Here is a 25,197-nt window from a genome sequence, read left to right on the forward strand (position 1 = left end):
GCTCCTCACTTCTATCAAATACTTCAATGAAATGTCTGTAAACACATAATATTTTGCTTTTTAAATTTTTGCTGCAAGGGCTAAAGTATGTTTTGTGGAATTAAGAAATTAAATAGGGTAAGGATTATGACTGAAAATATGAGAGGGGCTCAACCCCAATATAAATGTCTCTACTGAGATGTGATTATTGATAGAGCAATACTGAAGTTCTCCAGAAGTGTATGTGCCAAATAGGTGGGATTTCAAACAGCTGATGGATCATATCTTTTCCTGTCAGCACTGTGTGATGTTCCTCTTGCTCACAGACAGTTTGGCAGAAAGTCCACTGAGTGTGCAAGAAGTCTACTCACTGTTTAACATTACTGCTCTTTTTATTGATGGGAGAGGGAGAGGGAGAGGGAGAGGGAGAGGGAGAGGGAGAGGGGAGAGGGAGAGGGAGAGGGAGAGGAGAGGACATCAGGACACTTCTCTACTTTGCACTGGTAACCTGAGTAGGACCCTTGCTACAGCTAAGAGCAGGCCCTACCCCTGACACACTCCCTCCCCCTCAACATTCATTGAACTTCACAAGTGACTGAGTGAATTTGACTGCCCTTATGAGAGAAGTTACAATTAATATTTAAACAGCAGCTCTCTGCATCTAAGCTAATAACAGATTTGCAAAGTGTTTCCTGCAAGCCAAAATCACAGATGGAGTGTTGGCAAAGAGATGGTACAAATGCTATGAAAAGGCTGAAAGTGCTAGATAACAGAAGAAATGTTTAAAATTTATTTTCCACTACACTAAAAAGAAAAATAAAGTGAACAGATTTCTAGGCATTAAAAGAACCTTTTGCAATTGTTAACCACTCAGAGGCAAAAACCCACATCATTGTATCTCGTGACTGAACTGATAGACACGTCTGCATTACTGTAAATATATAATTCATAGCATGCCATACTGTTTTATGGAGGAGAAGAATGCTGAAGTGTTTTAGACAAGATCACAGTAGAATATTATAAGTGCCCCTGGAGCAAGGCAGTGGTGTGGATAAAGCACAGTCACACTTCCTCCCCATCAGTGCACACACTCCATATAGGAATCTTCTAAAATATATCTATTTTGAAACCAGCCAATTTCTGAATGAGAAGAAGAGAAATATGGTGTAAGAGTAGTTTGGGTTGTTTTTTTTTTGCATATAAATATTTGTAAGAAAGTATAACTGTGCAGAAAGCTGAAAGTACTGGTAAGAAATACAACTCAAAGTATACAAAAACCATGATGAGACTCAAAAAATTCCAGAGCTACTGAAAGCATGTTCACTCATCTCTAGTCTCAACATTCTCACAGAAGGTGCAAGTTAAATTCTACATCTGCATGTTTTCTGGTTTGAAATTGTGAGTAAACAGAGACTTTTGTGAAGTAGTTATACATTTCTGCACAACATCGAAAGAAGCAGAATTTGTGGCAGAGCAGATATAAAGGAAAACTAAAAAAATATATTGGCAAAAAAAGCGAATAGCTCATCCTTAACATATCCCATATTACACTGGGAAAGAACCACATGGGACTCTTGAAAGAATTCAAGGGGGAAATTAAAGACTTAAAGGGGAAAAAAGATTATGTTTATTGTCTATAAAAATCATGCATGTCCACTGAGTGCACTTAGTGCTGATAGGGACAGGTAGGTAAGAATGCTTCAGTGAGAGAACTCATGCACTTTCTTTGCCACCGTAATGGATAGTCCCAACTTAGTACTGTGAAATACCTGCTGCTTACAGTAAATCCTGTTAGGAGGTCAGCAGAGTGAGGTGGCATTGTCTTCTGTTCTCTTAAAAAGATTTCTGGCAGGGAAAGATTAGGGCAGACAGGGCTGGCCATGTAAAAGGTTCCCCTTAGAACTTGTATGTTATGTCAGTGCAGCAGCCAGACTGACATCCACAGGCACAGCCAGGTGTGCCATTCACATCTGGGAGAAAGTCTGGGGTGCCTCTCATGGGCCAAAACTCTTATCTTTCTATTCCTTCCTACAACTATACCTCCTATATGCATATTCAAATGTGCTAGCACTTACTTGTCAAGTAATTCCAAATGTTACTATCCTTTATATTTCCCATCTTAGCAACTTACAGGGAAAAAAAACAAAACCTAAATATTTGCTCAGGGACACCCTGAGGAACTTCTGCACTACAGGCTGCCGTGAGAAAAGACTTTGTACTTCCCAGGAGCTACCCAGGCAGCAGCTTGTTACACAGATGTTGGAGGATGAAGTTGAGGAAGAAGCTGAGAAATAGCTGCAGGAGGAAAGAATACAACTCTCCTTTTCAATTTTTGTAGATGCTGAAAGATCCTCTGCAGCACAGACTAACTGTGCTTGTCTTTGTCACTCAGGCTTTGCTGGATTTATGGGATGTGGCTCATCCTTACATTTTTATGCAAGAGGAGAAAACCCCAACGAAGAGTGCCAGTACTATCGTGCTATTTCTCACATGGTTCTTGTACAAACCATTTCATTCCTGCATTGTAGAGGCTTTTAGGAAATAGAACATCAAACCCAATCTCATAACACAGTTAAAAAATCAGACTAAAGGCTACTGTCCTTAACTGCTAAAAAAGAACTCACAGAATTATATGCAGTAGTGATAGCACTACTGTGAATAATAAAAATGCTCAATACCTCTAATAATAGGTTTCAATTACATTTCAATATACAGTTCCAGTTGCTAGCAATTTTACCAAACTTCATTTATCTGAACTCTTTTCTCTAATAGTCCTGCCTCTGCCTGCAGCCTTTTAACACATTTTCTCAAAATTAATTCATTTCCAGTAATGAGATTTTTTTCCTTTACAGCATTAGCAGAAGAAATTAAGTCAAATCCTTACATCCCATCTATACCTTTGCCTTATGGACCAGAGAACTCAACGGGGAGCTGCTCAGCAACTGCGTAGGAAACCAACTGGAGTGCCATGCTTTCCTGAAACTACTTGCTTTGGGGCTTATGCTTTCTTATATGTCATTGGGGCCTTGTGATACAGATTTCCACTGTGGTTTGGACCCCTCAAAATCAGAAGTTGATCGGGGGGGGGGGGGAGAGTGGAATTACCAGTACCACAGAACCAGCAGTTCTAAATGTTGATTGCAGACTCCATCCTACTCAAAGTTAATACAAGAAAGACAAATCATGGTTGGATCAAATATTGCTAATGTATTCCCATAAGTAGATCCTGTCTCTGAAATCATTTGCAGGCTGGCAGCCTTGATAAAAAGAAGAGGGGTTACTGAATTTACCATAAAGGTTTTATCAGGAAAATTAAGTGAAGATGCCATTAGGGTGAAGTCTACACAAGTAAACTTCTATTGTTTAGAGGCTTATTCAGTACTGTGTATGTAATAGAAACAATTGGTTGATTTCAGGAGGCTTCTGCCAAAGTCAGCAGATCTCTCTAATGCAAACAGATTTCTTCCTTCAAAATAAAAGCCTTTATTATATAAAGATCTTTCCTAAATAGACATAATTTCTCTGTAGAGTAGGAATTTTATTTCTGATGGACATCTTCAGACATGCACAAGCTGCACTATTCTGATTTTTGTACGGCAGCATGGTACACTGCCTCACTGGGCTACCACAGGAAAGCAGATACTGCAGCACAGAACCCTCAAGTCAAGCAAATACCTCTCACTTTTAAGTGTAATCCAGTAGATACTACAAAACATTTATACTTGAGCATATCAAATTGTTTTTGCAAAAGAAAATAAATAAATAAAGCCAAATAATTACCCAACAAATGTAAAGGAATGTTACTTGACTCCAAAGAGATACAAAGGCCACCTTCCAAAATAAATATTATTTTTTGATATACTAAATGCCTGTAAAGTTAAAAAATGGACATTCAGGAAAGGCAAGGAAGGGGTCAGGCACAGACTGCCCGGGTAAACAAAAATATGCACTGTTGGAAGAGAGACAGGCTAGTGTAGCTGTACAAGGAGTTTGATAATCAGTTGATGGAAGGACCAGAATTTCATTAGCTGATTGGATTTACTCAGACAAGTACACACAGGGGTGCAGTTGGGAACAATCCAGCTATGTAAGCCGAATACCAGAATAATCACATGATACCAGTTGCTCAGGTGGGCTTAGAGGACAGCTGGGAAAGTGAAGAGAAAGCACACAGCTAAAATAAGGGAGCAGTAGGGGCTCTGCTCTTTTTCTCTGTACTCAAGTGTGACACTATCATCTATAAAAGTACAAAACTCTTTTTGGTTCAGTGAACTACATCCATTGGACACAGGGTCCGACTTATTTCACACACAGTCTGTCAAATGCCACTGGAGACCTTTTACAGCTGGCTGGAGGCAGAGAAGGACAAATCTGGCAGGAATGAACTTTGGCCAAAAGAACAGTCCTGGAAAATTTTCTTCCAACATGTTGAAGTGTGGCATTCATAATTTGTGGAAAAACACCTTTGCCCAGGATTTTTCTTCTGGGAAGATGAGAGGCCTTAGGGAAAAATGAAAACAATAATTATCTGATTTGCTTCTCCTGTGTTTTGCTCTTTGGAATGTGTTTGGAGATTATTTACCAATAGGTGATTGTTTCATTGGTTTCTGCTGTGAATTATTTTGACTTATTGGCCAATCAGGGCCAAGCTGTGTCAGAGAGAGTCACGAGTTTTTGATTATTATCTTTTTAGCCTTCTGTAAATATCCTTTCTGTATTCTTTAGTATAGTTTAGTATAGCATTCTTTAGTATGATATAGTATTATAAAATAATAAATTACCATTCTAAAAACATGGAGTCAGATTCATCATTCGTTCCTGCCACGGCACCCTGCAAATACAATATTGAAGCATGAAAGGGAGTGTGGGTCAGTCTGGCAGTCAGGATGCAAACACATCTGAGAGAGGAAGACAAACTCTCAGCTGGGCAGCTCTCACTTTTGTGAGGGGCTTGCAACCCAATTTATGCTTCAGATTTTATGTGCAGTATGTAGGAGGGTTATTCAGTTTGGGAAGAGCCTATAAATTTCAGATTTTCTATCAGCTGATCATAAAGCTATTATTCCTGAATTATTTTTCTAGAAATTTCACATACAAAAGATACTTTGCAAATGTAATTAGCATAATTGCTGCCTAGTGTAGTCAAAATTCCAAATCCTGGCAGTACAAAATGTGTAAGCGTATGAGAGCTAAATTTGAGTAAAGATCAATGAATTCAGAATTTAAGTTAGGAGATGAGGGGTTTTCAAAGTACTCAGAAAAGCATGAAGGAATTCCTTCAAATTTGGCAGGCAACACACAGTGAAAGACAGAAAACAGGGCAAAATAGAAAATTCCCTAGCAGGATGATGAAGAACAAAAAATACTTCAGGAAAAAAAAATGTCAAATATAATAAGCATACATACATACAGTGTGTTAGTTTGTGTGTCTATGTATACATTGCACGCTACATAATATTTATTGAAGTGGTGAACCAGTATTTTAGAGTTTGTCAGTAGGCTATTTCAGCTGATAAAGCAGTGAATCAAGTTCCCAGTGCTCTGTCACACAGCACTTGCACAATTAAGATTGAGGTGAATTTGGAAGGCTGAGCAAATCTCTCTGAAGGCTCTAAACTCTGAGCCCTTTTTTTACTGTGGTAGGATGCTAAATTCTCTTGTTCCTTGGTGTTTTGCTTGACTGATATGTAATCAAGCTGTGGCCATTTGTAGGCAAGCAGCAGGTCATTCATCTGGATGCTTTCAGTGTGGGCTCAAGTGCTCTTAAGCTGGAAATGCTGAATTATTTTGAAAAATGAAACCTAAACTCCTGAAAATTAGTACAATGAATCACACTGATAAATACTAATAATTTCCTTTGTACTACCCCATTAATGGAGCTTACTTTTGAATGTGCATGTTACCCACCCTGATTAATACATTTTCACCTAAAATCTTTTCTAATGAACAAACAATTTATATGTATTAAATTAATTCAGAAGGCATATTGAATAGACAGAATCTGTCCCTTCTGCTCTCTGGGTAAAATGGCATATATGAAACCCTTATTAATGTCAACCTTATTTATGGCTCTGAAGACAGATATGTGACAATTTTGAAAAATTTATTTGAAAAAGATCAATAGAAGCAGTAAGGGACAAAAGCAATATAATAAAAAATTGTCCTGTGATATATTATGCTTTTGAAAGCATCTCTCACATCCCCAGATAACTGTGCTAAATGAATATTATTGTTGCCATTTTACTGCTCTGCTTCCTCAAGGCTAGACTCTTCAGTATTTTTAGTGCACCATTTTAAGCCAACTGCAGCTGTCTCTCTAGTAACCTAATAATAAGCATGACAAAATAGGGCAGAATACTTCTTCCACAAACCAACCCAACATCATCTTTCAAAATTCAAGTCAACAGTTTAAACTGCAAAGTCAAACTGAAATTTACTTCGAGAAATGACATGACACATGGTACTACTGCAGTTTTTCTTTGCATCACATAAATGTGCTTATTATACTTGCTGTTTGTTTTAACAAATAGGTGTAGAATAATTCATATTTACAAACATAACAGTTTCTTTAGAAATCAGTAATGCTTAAACGATCCTAAGTTAAGGATAAAGAAGCATGTTCCAGAAGCACAACTGAAGTATTCTCTCTTGCTTGATCTATTACCACAACTTTGTAAAGACCTTACCTCAAATTTCATTGAACTCACTGAAAAAAAAACTGAATTCAATAACAGCACATGCAATCTGAGCTCTGCTTGGCCATAGTTCAGTATATGGAATATTCATACAATGTTAAAATAATTTTCCAGCAACATACATATTCCAGATCTCTCATCCCAGTGTTCCAATCCATACAAGCACGCTCTGTAGACACATTCAGCAGAAGAACAGCTGGATTACCCCTAATGTAACAGGTATACATTTTTAATTCCCTCTCCTTGCCTTCCCCTGCAGCACTGACAAGCATCCTCGCCAATAAAACACAAGCCTGGTTACCAGTGAGAAACATTCCGTCTCAGTTGGAGAGATTTACTCTATATTGCTAAATAAAAATCTATCCAAGCACCCTCAAATAACTGTGTGTTATGAAAAACACTGGCATGTTCAATAAGCTATAACAAAAATGCCTACAATGTTAATAAAACATTGAATTGAGGTAATTCTCTATATGAGAAATGCTATCTTTTGAAATTGTAGAGAAACTTAAAGAAAGCATTTTCAGTCACGGCTGGAAGTGAGGATGTTGACTGTGTGCAATCATAGCCTCTAAAGTCTCAAATTCAGCAATATTTTTTAAGGTTGCTTGTACCTTATTGCAAACATAATTGAATCTGAAAAAATAAATCCCTTGTTTTGACAGCTGCACAAAATATGCAATAGCAAACCAAGGAATTATTGATAACATTTAACTATCTGAAGGTGACATTACTGGGAGGAATTAGATGAAAATGGAAAATAAAAGGGCAATGGGACTTTCAGGTCTGGATGAGGCATGTGTAAAGACAAGTAATTTACAAATAATTTATAAAGACATTAAGGGATCTTGAGGTGTTTATTGTTAAACAAGCACAGTAAAATTCAGGTGTTCTCTCTCATTGTCTTTGTATCATACTTATGCTGACAGTAACAGCTACAGCAGTGTCTCTGAAAACATTTCCTAAAAGGCCTTTTTAATCACCTTTCAAATCTCACTCATTCTGCCAAGATGCTTCACTCAAAAAAAAATTCATTTTTCAAAACTGGATCCCATTGTATTGACCAACACCAGAAGGACAGGAATTGTCAGTCCCAGAGATCAGAGTCCTCTGCTTACACGACAGGAAGGACTACAGTAGGTGAAACTTTCAGAGCTCCCCCACAATACCCTCCAGCCCTCACTCCTTATCAGGAGAGATGCCATGTTAGATACAGACATTTCCCCATTAAGGAACAGAATTAATGGTTAATCTCAATTTACAGAATCTACCTTACCTTGCAGTCTCTAACAGATAGAGGTCTGAATTCACTAAAGGTGCTGCCAAGAAGGCAATCAAGAGATGAAAAGCCCTGGATCCCATAAGCAATGCCCCAGGGCATTCCATCTCAGTTCAAATCAAGTTTGTATAAGGGAAAGAAAGAGTAACAGAGAAAACAAAGAGGAGGGGTTGGAGAGGTGGAAGAAGAGAGATTCAAACACAGTGCTAAAACATATCACACTAAATAATGAATTCTCGCATACAGGTCTCAATAACTGCTGCACTCCTACACCTCTTCTGACTTTTGCAATTGATGGATCAAAAAGAGAATGCAAATAACCATTAAATAGAGACAATTAATCTCAGTTCCTATCTGCACTTTAAAAGAGAAACATTTTCAGTAGCTAGAATATTACCAGAATAGCAGATTCTTCTCAAAACATACAAAAGTATACTTTTAGCAATTATTTTAATTTTCCCAGTGGCAAAGGACATGTTCATCTGAATATCAGGATTCACCTGATATAATCTTATAAAATTGGTTTTATCCATTAGAAGGGAGACCAAACTTTGATATTTTGCCTTCTCAAAGAGACACCAGATTTTTTCAATAGCAAAAAAAGAAGCCCTGAAAAGTGATATTGTTCTCACTGTTCCAGAGAAATTTCAGTTAAAAGTAGAGATTGCTTTTGCTCAAGCTAGTGTGACAGCAGGTGTTATACACATCACCATTGGCTTTATAATCACCATAATATGTCGCTTTTAAATAAATCCTTTCATCTCAAGCCTTTATAGTTTATGAACAATTAAACCTTATGACCCCCCCGTGAGGAAGATGCATTAAGAGCCTGAACCTGCCAGGCACGTCTACAGAACAGAGTTAACTACAGAAATATAATTTAATAAAGAATGCATTTAACAAGTAAGAGCAGAAAAGCAAATATAATCTTTGTGTGTATAATCTTTGAATCAGCCAAGAGCATTTAAGAAACCCAAGGGGCCACCCTCTCTGCTAGTGTCAATTAGTAATCTATACCAATTTACAGAGAGTCTAAGAATTTACCCTCTAAATTCTTGGAGCTACAAGACTCCAAGGAGTGCATCACTGTCACTGCTTGTAAGACCATACTGCTGACTTGTGTCTTTGCATGCACATGTGATCATGCAAATATTTCAGCTGATATCTAGAAAACATGCATAACTTTGACCTGATTTTGCCACCTATTCCCTGTCTCCATTTGTATTTTTCTGTTGAGAACTGAGTAGTAACATGTCAGGGAACAGCAAACCAGCACAGAAAATGATATGCAGATCCTTGGTTGCTTTTTACAGAGCAGTGACACCTTGGTCACCAATCTGACTTCAGTGATTCTGCATCAATGCACTCTCTATTTTGCCATATAGGCTCCAGCACAATGTCTTGTACTTCAAAAAACTGAAGTTATGAGAAATCCCTAGCTAGCTCAAGCATGCCTTTCGACTGGATATACTAGGGAAAATTTCTTCACTAAAAGGGTTGTCAAGCATTGCAACTGGCTGCCCAGGGCAGTGGTGCAGTCATCATCCCTGGAGGTACTGAAAGGACAAGTGGATGTGGCACTTAGTGATGGGACGGTCGGTGCTGGGTTAACACTTGGACTCAAGGATCTTGTGAGTCTTTTCCAACTTCAACAATTCTGTGATTTTTTTCAGAGGTGCTAGAACTTTCCAGAAGCACAGTACTCAAAGCTTGGGGTGTCTGCCCAAGATTTTCTTTTCCAACACATGCAAAACACTCCTGCTAGTGTTTGTTTGCCTCCCAAACTGATAACAGCACTTCAGGAGCACCAAGGGACAGATGCAGCCTAGATTTTTTTAGTACTTTGAAATCATTAGGATGATACAGTTCAACATAAATTTGAAATACCTTTCTTATGCATTAGTCTGCTAACGGTACACAGTTCAGTCTCAGTGTAGAAAAAATAAAGCACCATAAAAGACAGCTGTAATCCTTCCATAAAGTACAGTGTGCTTTCCTAATGGAATATGATTTCAAAACAGATTTCCAGTTCTACCTTCTTAGGGTATCTCGTTACAATGTTTAGTTTGTGAAAACAGACTATAAGAATACTTCCTATATATCTTGGTAATGCAGCATTTAATTTTATGGTCCATAAAATGCATTTCTCTTAACAGCTGTATCCATTCCCTGATATCATGACTAAACTGCTTCATATCCATAAATGCTGCGTAGGGAACTAGCAAAGCTATGGCATTTATCTTTGTTGTTGTGACACGCACTTCTACTTGGTCCTAACGCCCTGCTCCCCTGAATAACAACAAATTTAGTTTTGAATGCTCTTAAGAGATTTGATCACATGCATACCATATATATTCTTACATAAATTTTTGATTATGCACACAATGTCCCAGCTATGCATTCTAAAGTCCGTAGGAATTACAAGACTGTTTGTAGATAAGAAATTACTAAAATAAATAAGTATTTTTTTAAGTGCAATATCAAGAAATTTTCCACAAAATGAAATTCACCCTTTAGCTTGTCAGAGGTTAGCCCTTTTCCCAAATCATAGTCAAACATCCCATTTAATTGTGTACTGTCAAAAAAAAAATTACATTTTGCTTTGCATTGAAAAATTTTAGGATGGAGAAACATAATTGCAATATTCCTTAATTAATTCAGAGAAAACCAAGTGCATATGTTTCACAGCTGAGAAGAATGACTGTGAGGACCCACCAGAGCTACAGAGCAGTTGTATCTCTGCACAGATCCTGCAGGCAACCTACAAACAATAAAGCCCAAGAAGTGATCTGGAAGAAGAGAAAGGGATGGTTATATGACCTGATTTGTGGAAATTCTTCCCTATGTAAGTTGTGATATGAAATAAGGTAAGATTTGTTTGATTGTTAGCTTTTTCCAGTTGCCTGCTATGACTGGCCTTGGGAAAGGAGAGTGAGGTATGAATATCTGTATATGCATGTTTCTGTTCTTAATATCTTCATACTGAAACTTTCTGCAATCTGGTAACAGCAGCTATGGCAGATGATGAGCACCTGACTTTATAAAAAACAAACCATTTTAATGCCCAAGTCGTGCCCTCTGATGCAGCTTACTTACTGGATCTGTGCGTGATTCCACTAAATCTTCTAAAAATATCTTCCAAAAACATATTACTTGAATCTGCAAGTATCCTCTTAAAAGAACAAGCAAATGAGCTCCACAAAGTGCATGTTCTTTGAAATAAGTCACAAATCATAGGATTGACTTCTGTGAGAACTAACTCTTCTGAAATACTTGGGTTCAAGCATAAACAGACAGCTACAGAGGACATATCTGAAGACCGAATTAAAATTATTAGATTAAAGTGTTGATGCAAAGGCATCTCAAATATTTCAGCACCATGAGCAACCAGGATCTGGACTAGAAAGGAAACTGCTTCAGGCCATGTTTATTTTATCTATCAAGTATAAACTATGGTAATTGAGAATGTTCTTTGCAGTGCAATGGCACATTGTTTTGATTCTCTTGTTCATATGAGAATGTCACTCATGAGGTAAAAGAAATAAATCAATGCCATGTCATGGTTCAATAAAATAATCAGAAACATAACTACATACATACATATACTACATACACTGTAGTATATTCTCTCATGCTAGTCTTCATGTGCTTCACTGGAAATCAGCATACACTCAGCATAATTCTGCATGACAGTTAGTTTAACACCAAAGCATGCTACTCAAGCCAAGAATTATATATATATGCGTAGTATGGAGATACATACATCAGATACAACAATTTTGTTTATTTTGAAAACATTAGTATTTATTTCCAAGATACTCATCTGACCTGCTGGAAAGCAGCTCTGTGGGAAGGACCTGAGCATCCCAATGGACAACAAACTGTCCAAGAGCCAGCAGTGCCCTGTGGCCAAGGGGATCTTGGGGTGCTTTAGGGAGAGCATTGCCAGCTGTCACGGTTTGGCGCTGGCCCAATGCCAGTGCCCCCATGAAAACACACCCTCCCCGGTGTCTGCTGTGAGATGCGATCAGAGACAGAGCAAAGCAGGCCTCCACTTGTGAATAAAGGGAAAAAAAACTTTATTATCTTAGAACTACAATAAAATTAACACACAGAGCAAAATGGAAACCTTTCAAAATGTTTCTCCTCCCCCCACTCAATTCCCCACATCATAAAACAAAACCTTAGATTTTTACCAGTCCATCACCCTTCAAATAATCAACTCAGTCCATCTCCACCCTTCCAACAATCACCCCTCATTTCATCAAGGAGAGAAGAGTCCCTCTTGTGCCACGGGCTTCCCCTGGAAACACAGGTGAATCCAGTTGTGTTTCCCCGTCACTCAGCAACCACCTTCGTGACTTCTTCCTTCCATGTCCAGTGCTCTCACCACTGCACATGGACCAGAGCTGCTTTTAGGGTTTCCCTTTTCAAGGATGCTTCGCCCAGTTCCAGGAGAAAACTACAGTCTCTCACCTTTTTGGGACACTAGTCCCCCCCAGTATTTCACCCCCTGGGGCCGAGGGGTCTCACCATCACCTCATCACCTGTCGTCTCCGCTCACATCACTCCTTTGGCACCAAGCCACCGCCTCCCCCTAAAATGCAGTCTCTGTATTACAGGAAAGGTTCTGTCCATGGCCATACAAGAAAAGTCCAGCCAAAAGCCACTCCATCATCTCCTCCACCCAGGATTTTCCTCAACTTCTCTCAGTCGTTCTTCAACCTTCACAGCTTTCATCACACTTGTGTATTTCCTCTTACTTTATTTCCGTCTCTCTCCTCCTTCAACTCCCGGAGGATCAGCATTTGCAAGGTTTCCATCATCCCACAGAAGGGTTAAAATCACAGTCTCTACTCATCCAGAACTCCCACGCTGGCTCCGCCGGGCACTCTTCCCACTGCCCTCCCTTCTCCTTCTCAGCCAGGCCAGTACTATCAAATTTCAAGGTAGCACTGGCACCTCTCTCTCTCTCTATCTCTCCCTCCTGGGAAAGGGGGGCTGCCCGATGCCTCTCGGAGTTCTTCCACCCTTCCATCTCTGTGGGGAACTCACTCTTATCCAAGCCATCGCCTCCCGTCTCTGCCCAAGGCTCCGGCCCACCTCCCTCTGGCCTCGTGGCTTCCCCTCCCCCGCCCAGCCCGCAGCTGGGCAGGGCAGGTCTGACCTCTCCATCCACCGGAACCAAGAGAGCGTGTTCTCCTGGGAGTTCCTCGCTTTTAACCCCTGTGTTCTCAGAGGCGTATCCATATCCTCAGTGGCCAAACCAGGTGCCAATATTCACATCTGAGCACCTATTGGTTTGACCACCACCACCTCCCAAAAACTCACTTCCTCTCAAACCACGACACCAGCAGGTCGAGGTTGGCGATCCTGCCCCTCTGCTCAGCCCTGGTGAGCAGCCCTGGGGAGGCACATCTGCAGTGCTGTGTCCTGTTCTGGGCTCCTCAGCACAGGAGAGACACACAGCTCCTGGAGTGGTTCCCGCGGGGAGTAATAGAGATGATGAAGGGATGGAGCATCTCCCTTAGGAGGAAAGGCTGAGGGAGCTGGGCCTGTTCAGCCTCCAGAAGAGATATGAGACTGAGAGGGGAACCTGTCAATGTCTGCCAGTATGTGCAGGGAGGTGTCAGAAGATGGACCAGGCTCCATCTGCTCAGTGGTGCCAGGCAATGAGAGGAGAGGCAATGGGCAGAAACAGGTGCACGGGAAGTTCCACCTGAATATGAGGAAGAACTTAACTGTGCATTGTATATTGGAGATTGTATATTGGAACAGGTTGCCCAGAGAGGGTGTGGAGTCTCCCTCAGTGGAGATATTCAAGCACTGCCTGGCTGTAATCCTGGGCCATGTGCTCTGGGATGACCCTGCTTGAGTAGGGAAGTTGGAACAGATAACCCACTGTGGTCCCTTTCAATCTTGTCCATTCTGTGATAGTTTCCAATTACATAATGTGAAGTTGAAAATATGTCTAATTAAACCAGGTAGGAAATAAAAGCAAAGCACCACAAGTACTTCATTACTGAATTGTTTCACTCCTAAAAATTCCAGCAGACTAAAGGAACTTTTCAAATATCTTCCTCTCTATTCCAGTGGGGAAAAAAAAAATCACTCCTGAGATCTTAAACTTTAAGTGTTCTCACACAAGTGGCTATGTACAAAAGTAATTTCTGTTTAGACACTTTTTAAGTATGATTTGACTAAAAAAAAAGTATATGCTTTCGCTGAGCAAGTGGTCATTTCTAATGTACACTGAAAAAACAAGTCAAATTGAGGGAAAAAATGTTCTCTCTGAACAGCTCTGTGAAACTTTATGCACACTACTGTTATATTGTTGCTGTTTTCTTCTTTTTTTCCAAAAAAATCTCCCAGTGAAATTACCCAGTGTGTTCTACACTATGAATAACAGTACATAGCAAAAAGAAAATAAATCTCTTACAGTGTACATAATCTGTCATTAATAGCAAACAAAACTACTGCTGCTGGATAGCACTGGAATAATATTTTCTGTTGCTGTATGAACAGAAAACTTGAAATAAAAATATAGACCAGACAAAAAGCAAGCTTCTACTTAAAATTATTATCACTCTTGTGCACTGCAGCTGACATGTTGACATTTCAGGAACTGACATTTTATTATCAGACCAGAAATCAGATAATTCCACAGCCACTAAATGGGCTTGAAGAAAGTAATGGGCGGCAGCACCAAACCTGTACAGAGAGAAATCTGCTGCACAGGAGTGCACAGCCTGACAGGCTTGTACTTCTGAAAGGTAATCCAGAGTCTAAAGTCATCTATTTAACCACCAAAGAGTCAGCAACAGGGAAAGACTCCTCAGACTGCCCTGCCTGTAGTGTACTGCCACAGACTATCACATCCATCTAAAATAAACCTTTTAAATTGTGGTCTATATGGCACATTAGCCAGCACAGTAATTCTCAAGCTCCAGGGGGCTGGCAGAACATCAAAAGCTATAGGGCAAGATAAAGACAGTGCATTTTTTACAGTGGAGTGTCAGATACAAGTAATACTGGGATCTTGCTATTGCCATGAAAAAGCTCTACTTTCTCAGGGTCCACAACCCCATTTACTCAATTGACCAGTATTTACTCAATTGACCAGGGTATTTAAATATACATTACATTAAGAAGCTGAATGAAGATACTTAAGAAAGAATTGATTTTTATTGTTTCCAAAGGACACATAAAGGAATAAGATACTTCTATATCAGTTAAATACTCAAGGGAATTCAGCCTAGGTAATTCACCTGTTTGCTATTGTGTTATTGTTGAATAAATCAACAAATCCAGCATCACAATACCAGTGACTTAGTTCTACCTCTATTGTGCCACTGAGGAGGTACTTCAGTGAAATGGGAATGTTTCTGGGAGCTGTGTACCAAGTTTGGTGAACCAAATGAGGTAACAAGATTTGCCATTTGCAAACTTGTAAGAAATCTGAGTCAAACAAAAAATGTTGTGACAGACCAGGAGCAAGACAAATAAACAAGGTATCCCCTGGGAACAATAAACAGTCAAAACATTGAGGGAGAATGATTCTGTTCACTCATGAAAAAGCAAAACCTCACAGGGAAATAACAAAACATAACAGCCCCCCAAATAATTTTAACACAAAGATAAATAGAGGTAGTTTCTCCAAGGTGAAACCTCTTAATCTATTCTCTAGCATATAAAAGTCATATATGGAACCTTGGTGCTTCAGTAACATGTATGTGCCAAATAAGTCTGTAGCAAGCATTGCTTTACATTGATAACTACAATTTGGTGCTGCCAGTATGTTTGAGCAGAGGGCAGGAACAGTTGATAATGTGACCTAAAACAATACTAAATATACCAGTTTTATACCAGTATTAGAAGAGTGTTGCAATAAAGTTCATGTTTTACATTTACTTATTATATCAAATACTTCCCTAAAAAAAGCCAAACCCAACCCCACCAGTAACAACAAAAAAACAGGCTATACACCAGGGTCCAGAGAGCCAATGAAGCATAAATTTAACATATGAGCACCTTGACCGTGTGCTGAGTAAGATCATGCAGGTCACGATCAGAGAGGTTGCCTTCTCTATTGTCCTTACCCCTGGGTGTCTGAGTCTCCAAGAAAAAAACGTAAAGATGCATAGTGATGCATGGAAAGCTGACTGTGATCTCAGCTGGTTTCTAACAGCACTGCCATCACACCAGGAAGTCTCTCTAATTCTTTGCAGTATTGAAGAGGGTTTTTGGTGGGGGTTTTTTGGTTTTTTTCCTGAAGAGAGTCTCCACCTCTATTACTATTAACTTGTGGGTAACAATCTTCATGAGAATATCCATGTGGAGGGTGGAGTAATCCTGAGGCCAAGATGCTAGTAGAAGAAACAGTTTGAAAAGTCTCCAGGGTGAGAAGATAAGTCCACAGGACAGCTACTCAACATACAATTTTTGTTTCCACTTGGCCAGCCTCTGAGATTTGCCATTTGGAGTAATCAGAGTCTTTGGAGGAACTCCAGTTTCTTTAGTACACTGAAAATCCATCCTGTTGTTTCACTTGTTTTGAATAGGCAGAGGCAAATAGTGCATCATCAAGTGTCCTAATTGATCCAAATGCAGTGCAAACTAAATTAAGGGGGTTGGAAATGCTGGCAAAATTAAACACAGCATTAATAAAGTTGAAAATAGTTTAATAAAGCTGAAAATAAGATTGTAACAACCTAAGGCTATTTCTGATATTTCTTTACTTCCCTTTAAATAGATGTCTTCCTGTAGACTGTTATCAGATCAGCAGGAGCCTTTCCAGAGAGGCATTTTTCTCATTCTGTGCATTTTACGTTAGGTTTCTATGAAATTCATCCTGTCTGTAAAAGCTGCTGCCAATTCATATTAAAACCATAACTGCAGCTAAGTAATGATACTATGAGAGCATGTGAGCTGCAAATTCAATCCAAGTCTTTATCTGAAATACAAAATCTGCTAGCTTATCTTGCAGATAGGGAGTTATGGCACACAAAAGCAAGAACACATCTAAACGAACACAAAGAATCAATCCTCATTAGAAGGATTCTCTATATAAATTGATTTTGGCATGCTTGGCTGGCAGCAAGGCACTGATTCCACCTTTTCTTCTCTGTTGCTGAAAAGGGTCCCTCATCACTGGAAGGTGTGGAAACAGATGGGGTTGAAGAAAGCACTGCTTGGTAAGCACTCACTAAATGAGATGAGAGAGGATGCAGCACCCCAGATCCAAAGGACAAGGGGCCAAGGGGCCTCTGAATAACATCTCTTGATCTATTTCTGAAGAGTGCCAGAGTGAAATAATGCCAGCTGGGCTTCAAGAGGAGGGACAATCACCAGCAGGAAACTTGGAGCTTTGCTCAAATGCCATATGAGAGAAGGGACAGATGCATTTTATCTTTCTCTCCCAGAAGTTCCAGGAAAAAAAAAAACACAAATGAAAGTAAAAAGGAGCAGAGAAAGAAGAAAGTAAATGAAATAAAACACTTGGGATGTGTGGAAGTGTGGAAGAAGAGAGAAAGTGAAAAAACACCCAGAAAAATGACAGCACCCCTAGATGTAAATCTCATTGACACCCAATCACCCGAAAAAGGGAATACTGTTGGCTGCACAGGAATTCTGGCCACATCTTTTAATATTTAAATTTTAAAAATCAAAAGAGAAGTGCCTGCTGACTTCAAAAGACAGAAGAATCCCATAAAGGGAAGTACTAGCTTTCAATACCTAAAACTGTACAGAAATTAAAAGAAAAAGCTATTACCATTGGAAAAGGCACCAAAGTCACTGTGTCATTACACATATGATGCACAGAAGAGTCTGAAAACAGATTCTGATAACTAAAAGGTAACCTTAACAAATACAAACCCATGGTCCCAATTCAGTTTAAGAGTTATAATTCTTAACTGTACAGATTGTGAAAGGAACTTGTGTAAAATTAAGAGTAAAGATACTGTCTTGCTACTTCTAACACAATTTGATCATTGACTCCAATCATTACAGCTCTTTAAGATATTTTGTAGCAAAATGTTCATGTCACGTGTATATGAACTCCATGAACCATCAGTGCAAAGGCACTTCAAGCAATTGAAAAAGAACGTTCTGGCGGTCTGGTGAAAATAAAGTGCATCAGCTCAAAGGACTGAAACTCCAATGACTGCTCTCCCAAATAAGCATCTGAATTGGCAGATCAGTCTAAGGCATAATGCTTTTAACTCCAGAAGGCTATTACATGCTGTTGTCTTCCCCATTTATGGCACTGGCATATCCCCAACACAGTTACAGTACTGTTTAGTTACAGCTTGGCCTTTTGTACATTTAACGATGGCCACAGATGTAAGGGGTGGCAATTTGAGTGGTACAGCGCTGCAATAAAGCTAACATCATATATTTCCAATATTCATCACAGCTTTTCCCTGAAGTCTGCTGCAGCTTTGACAAGTACATGCATCCTCAACAGACATTTAATGTCTAATATAAGTCAGAATTGAGACACAAACACCAAAATGTTTTAGTTGAAAGGAGAAAGGCTAAATATTATCTACAGAAATCTACAGTCCAGCTCATTCTCTCCTAGATGAATTTCGGGGTGGGGGGGGGGGGGGGGGGGGGGTGGATCTTGAGCCATTAGACAAGAATTATTACAAGTAAGAAAACAAGTCTTGTACAAAATTCTGCTTGTTAAGGACTTCTAAAGTCACACCTAGACCAGCCCTGCCTGCACATCCCACACACCTGCCACTAATCAGGGGCCACCTTGCACATAAAGTCACATGAAGAAGAGGGCACAGAACATACCTTTATACCTTTGACTGCACAGGGATTGTCTTAGCATGAAAAGACATACACCTCAGAAGAACTAAACTGAGGAATAAACAGCAGCAAAATCTTAGTCCCTAACACACTGAAACAAACAAAACCTCCCAACTCTTACAGCAAGATGAACTTTAGTGAAACTGAACAAAATGCTCAGTGAGACTAAAGCCAAGTGGTATGGATGTAGGCTGGTATGCTGCCATAAATTTTTAAAAGTAGGGAATGAGTCACAGATCACAGTTCAGCTAGTTCTAACCAGTCTGCTCACAACCTCTTCTACTTCTTCCACTCTGACCTTACTTCAACAGTTAAGGCTTTCTAATAGGGGGTCTCATTTAAGGAAAATTTTCCTTTCTTCCAGGACGCGGCTGCTGCCCAAAAAAGTCAGCCATACTGTCAGCAGAAGAATGAACTAAAAGCCTGGCAGCAGCAGTGATCCCAGTCCTGGAAGAGATAGGAGCTGAAGAGAGGCTGAAAGGGCATCTCTGAGACATTCATTAACTAAAGAGGTTCCAACAAATTTAACACACATCATCTTATCAGTGTTTCCATTGAGGTTACCAGCTGCTCTGAAAATGAGAGGAGTCACTGGGAAGTAGCCAGAGCACTGATGAAATGCTTCAGTTCCTCTCCATGACCAGAATACCCAAGACAAGCATCATCTCCCCAGCAGAAGTATTGACCAGGACAATCAATAAGGTTATTTAAAAGGGGCTTCAAAAATTGATTTTTTCCAAAGGTCCTTCTAATTTGCTTCTCTGATGTCTCTCAGGGAGCTACATTTTCTTTACCAAAGTGGTAGAGAAATTACACAGAAGGACAGTCACTCAAATGGATATAAAAATGAAGTCAAATGGATTCCATCTTACTGTCATGGAATATAAGTGGAATAAAAGAGGGTATAACTACTGAGTCTCTATTATTTTTTGAAAGGTGCCTTACTGAACAGGTGTCTGAACATTTTGCATTCATGGTTTGTCTCACCTTGGCTAGGCTCGAATCTTTTGAGAAGATGGCACCTGGAAATACAAGAAGCTATCAGTGTGTAGGCAACCCTCTGGATTTGCTGTTCCCCACACAACTTCCAATGAGCCCATTGTCCAGACACAAGAGGAAGACTCCAAGGGTTAATATTACAAACCATGGAACTTGTAAATGCTGCAACGACAAAAATACAATTAACCTGTAGAAACTATTCCTATCACAAAATACTCCTAGTAATACTGCAGAAAGGGTGCTTGTCATCTTCTCAACTCCAGACCTGAAACTTGACGTAGGCTTTTCCTCATGCTCCAAGAAGGAAATGCAGGGAGGTTCCCAACTTGTGACTGCTTTGCAGGGTCGGGTCAAGGTCAGGTCGGGATTGCGGTCGGAGAGGAAGAATTTTGATGCTATTTGGCCAATTCCCTGTCACTCTTGCCTCAGCCCTGCTTCTTCTGCTGCTTCCCAGCCCATCTGCTTGAGAGCACTATGCACTCAAGTGCTCATATTCCTTCTGCTCAGGTCCATGTTGGAGCTGCCATGACATTGTGTGAAGCAGAAAGGAAAATCTTCCTCTAAGATAGATACTGTGTTTGCATGCTTTGAGCTCTGGAAGAGAAACTGTATTTAAAAGGGTGACTGTAATTATACTAAGAGATATGGCTTATCCAGCCTCTTAAATAGCAAAAATGCATTTTTCTGAACATTGATTATGTTTTTTTCCCCAAAAGATGATGGAATCCTCTTTGTTAACCCAACTGCAGCTGCAGAAAACACGGTTGGCTTTTAGAATTTCTGTACAACAATTCTGAAATCTCTTTTCTTGTCACTCTGCTGCAGCAACATTCCATTCACTTTATAGTCTCTTTTGCAAGACATTCATTTACATCTATTTTACATGAACTAAATTTGGCATTGACTGCAGCAGACCAGATGCTTAAATGATACAAGAGCTAACTGCAGTGCTCATCTTTATTTACTGCTCTGGCTTGAGCTGTATGGATTTCTAAACATTTGTATATGTGCTGGTGAGATTGTAACTATTTTCCCATTAATTTAATTTTTCATCATTCAGGTCAGGTCACTGACTTGGATTTTGGTTTTAGATTCTCTTTATATAGTTCAAAATAAACTTCATGGAGAAGCATAAATTTAATCCATACATTAAGCTGGTATTTCAGGTACAAACAGGAAGGGTGTAGGGGGTTTGTTTAGTGAGTTTTTAAGCTTTTCTCAGACAGGCCACTTGTCCTCATTTCTCTCTTTCAAGGCTGGTGCACATGATGCCATGTATAAAAGCTGGACTTCATCAGTAGATGAGTGAGGCTTTTCTCATTGAGAGTTTTTCTTGCAATGAAAGAGTGCAATAAGCATTTTCTTACAATATTTTTCCTTGCTTTTTCATTTATCCACTTGGATACTGAGTTCCACGTGCTGATCCTGTAGCACAGACACACAAACAGTAACAGCACAAACTAGCATCTCAAACCACAACTACCATTACAGTGATCATTCTGAGTTAACATATAAAGCGCACCCTGAGGGGAGAGCCAGAGTTCTGTTACATATGCCCTTGTGCTCCCTCATCCACACATTTATTTGTGCCATGAAACCAAACCTCTGTATCTCTGAACTTCTAGCTTCTGCCTGAAATAAGATATTAATGTTCTTATCTCTTCAATTACTGCTTACCCTAAGTAGTTTCACTCTCATTTTTGACTCAGTGCATTAACTGCTAGGTTGGATTTCTTATTCAATAATCCAAGTAATAAATGCACATAGAGATTTTCTAGTTTTGATCCTTTTCATTGAAATGCTAACCGTGTCTTCATTATGTCTTTAAACACCCTGAAATAGAACAGCTCACCTAAAATCACTTCCCTTTGTACCTCCTCCTTAGTAAAAGACTTTGACCTAGTAAACACATTATAACTTATCAGTGTCAGAAAACTCTTCCCTGTGCTTTGGAATCATGGCCATGGTCTGACAGATTCTTGGCACTGTCTTGGTCTGCCCAATCAATCACTTCAACCCCTGATTTGTCATCAAGTAGAAAATATGACATGCCATGGAGTCATGGAGAACTTGCACATGTAAGGGTGGATCAAGTCATGGTGCCTATGGACAGGGACAGATCATTCCCACGCCCAAACCACCCCAGCTCCTGCCACCAGGCAAGGCCACCTGCCAGAAGTACATCACCACAGCTGGTTTTGTTCCTCTATCGTGCCAGAGGATGTGATGGTGCCTGTGAGAAGCTGCTTGGTGCCAGATGTCAGCAGATATCACCCCTCATGCAGATGATGCCCCACTCCCCTTCCAGGGGCACGCAGATGTAGCAAAGCACTACAACCTTACCTATAAACATCTTTCATTAACACCACGGAGACCTTAAATGCTGATCTCCCTCCTTCCATTCATACACAGACAACTCACATCAAGTTTTGCTCAGAAGTGCAGCTACAGCTACAACTGTGGCAGCATAGGAAATCACCGAATCCTTGCAGCCCATCTCAGCACTTTGCATTCTCTGGGTTCTTCCCCTTTGAGATTTCTCTATTAAATAACTGTATGTGGAATCAGTCATTAAAAAATTCTGGCTTTATTACATTTTAAATGCTCAGGAATCTTCTTACTTTCAAGCTCCAACATTCTTTAAAATTTTGTATCATTTGCTCTTGTAACTACAGTGTCCTTTACCACTTTTCTTCTTCTCCCTTGATGTTTATCTCTCACTGGATCACTAGGTACAAATAAATCTTCACAAGCTTCATACTGCTAATGCTAAAAATAGCAACTCTCTTTAATCCATTTTTATCAGATAGATTCTGCATTTCTGCACATGCGCTCACAGTCATCACTGAACATGCTACCCATTTAAAATCATCTTTCTGGAACAAACATGATAGAAGTGCCTACAATATCTTCAATGAGATCTTACATTAATTTTTTGTACAATATTAAAGCTTCTTTGCCTCTAGTAAAAGTACCTCACCTTTCACTGAGCTGGTTCTCAGTAGCAGCTCACCCTCACCTAAAGCAATACACCAATACCACCTCACTTTCTATGCTACTTTAAAATGAGAAGCCCCAGCTATATAGAAAAATTCCCTGTAATCAGCTTCTAAGACTTCTTAGGTAATTACATTATTTAAAGTCGATGATTACATTCATCCACAAGACCACATAATTCTTCCTGGAGGAGAACTCAGGGTGGAAGTCCTCCCAAACCCGCTTTAAGTCATCATTAATACATAAATTGTTAAGATTATTGAGGCCTTTTTAGTATTTTGAATGGTGACCTACCATGCTACCCACTAGCTTTCAAACTGAGTTCTCAGTACTACCCTCTAATTGAGTAACAACACCTTGCAACATACCCAGATCTATCCTGACTAATTCAGCACAAAGGCTCCTGCTGAATTCCAAAACTTGAACAAGGCCCACAGTGGTTTTGGCCCAGTTAGCATTGCTGAAATAAGCACTATTCATTTTGCTGCACTGGAGCATGAACATTCTCAGAAGCATTGTGCATTTAGAGACTGCTTCAATAATTTCATAGACCTCATCAGACTTTGCTTCCTGGTCATTCCAAAAACTGCAGCAAAGAACTTGTCCCAGTGAGAGCTGTTCACAGGGTAAGGAATGACAGAAATCAGGATGCCTGAGAAACCTGCTGGGAACCAACCAGGCCACTCCAATATAAGCAGCAGATACTGAGCCAGTATGTTTTACCAATGCCAAATTCCCAAGTTGTTATTCAGGGCAGCCACAAACACATCTCCAAACTGAGGCAACACACTTTTATGAGGAAAGTTCCTGCCTCTGTTCAGGAGCAACTCAAGCTTTCCTAACAATGCTCTCTGTGTTGGTTTATTTTAGCAGAGGTTGCAATAATGAGAGAGCCTATTGAGTACAAATTTTCCTCCCTACAGCATCATTTGTCAACAGAGATTACTTTTTAATATTATTGTCATGCTACTGATAGACAAAAGAAGTCTACAGTTCCTTTTCAATTCCATATAGAGTTTACCACCAACAAAAAGTGCTCCTATCTAATCTATCTCACCAATTTGTGTGTATCAGCAAGCAGCAATACCTAAGTCAATTTCAAGGCAAAAATCTCTTCATAGGGAAAGTGAATAAATTTTCTATTATTTGGAATTTATAATCTACAGTAAACAACACTACTAACATGTAAAACCATGACAATGAGTGACTAAGCAAAACAGGTATTGCAAAAACAGGAGAAAAAGGGGATAGTTCAACTTCAAAGTTCCAGATGAGGAGAAAGGTGATGTACTCAACAATGTTTTTGCCTCATTCTTCAAAGGCACCCTCTCTTCCCACATCTTTCAAGTGGATGGACAGCAGGATGGGGACTGTGGGAGCAAAGTGCTCCCCACTCTCAGTAAAGATCAGGTTCATGAGCACCTGAGGAGCCTGAATGTACATAGGTCAGTGCAACCCAGTGAGCTGCCCCCAGAGTCCTGAGAGAATGGGCTGGTGTAGCTGCCAAGTTACTCTCCATAACAGTTGAAAAGTCATGGAGTCAGGTGAAGTCCCAAGTGACTGGAAAAGGGGAAACACCATACGTGTCTTCAAAAAGGATAGAAAGGAGGATCCTAGGAAGAACCAACCTGTCTGCCTCACCTTTATGCTGGGAAGATCATGAAACGGATCTTCCTAAAAGCTGTGCTGAGGCACATGGGGGACAGGGAAGTGATTTGGGACAGCCAGCACATCTTCACCAAGCACCAGAATTGTCTGACCAACCCAGTGGCCTTCTGTGATGGGGTGACTACATCAGTGCACAAGAAAAGGGCTATAGATGCCATTTATCTGGACTTTTGCAAAGCCTTTGACAGACTACCCCACCACATCCTAAGCTGGAGAGAGATGGATGTGATGGATGGACTGTCAGATGGATAAGAAAGTGGTTGTACAGTAATATCCAGAAGATTGTGGTCAATGGCTCAGAGTCCCTACGGACATCAGTGATAAGTGGTATCCCTCAGGGGCCATACTGGTGTTATTTAAAATCTTCATTAATAACACAGATTAAGGGATTGAGTGCACCCTCAGCAAGTTTGCTGATGACACCAAGCTGAGGGTGCAGTGACACACTTGAAGGATGGGGTGCTATCCAGAGGGACCTGGATAAGCTCAAGAAGTGAGCCCACAGAAATCTCATGAGGTTTAACAAGACCAAGTGCAGGTGCTGCACCTACCTGGGTCAGGTTAACCCTCGGTATCAGTCCAGTCTGGGCATGAAGAGATCCAGAGTAGCCCTGTGAGAAGGATTGGGGGCTGCAGGTAGGTGAGAGGCTGGACATGAGCCAGGAATGTGTAATAGCAGCCCAGAAAGGCACCTGTGTCCTGGGCTGCATCCAAAGCACCGTGGGCAGCAGGAGAGGGAGGGAGGGGATTCTGCCCCTC

The 25,197-nt window shown here is 40.1% G+C and overlaps 1 protein-coding gene across 3 annotated transcripts in view; it reads right to left on the bottom strand.

The window, feature by feature from the left end:
* The window catches only part of NELL1 (neural EGFL like 1), a 286,471-nt gene that overhangs the window by 71,851 nt on the left and 189,423 nt on the right, over positions 1-25,197 (bottom strand). The window lies entirely within an intron of this gene.

The sequence above is a fragment of the Motacilla alba genome, chromosome 5 (genome assembly GCF_015832195.1).
Source record: "Motacilla alba alba isolate MOTALB_02 chromosome 5, Motacilla_alba_V1.0_pri, whole genome shotgun sequence".
In the NCBI taxonomy this organism is placed as follows: Eukaryota; Metazoa; Chordata; class Aves; order Passeriformes; family Motacillidae; genus Motacilla; species Motacilla alba.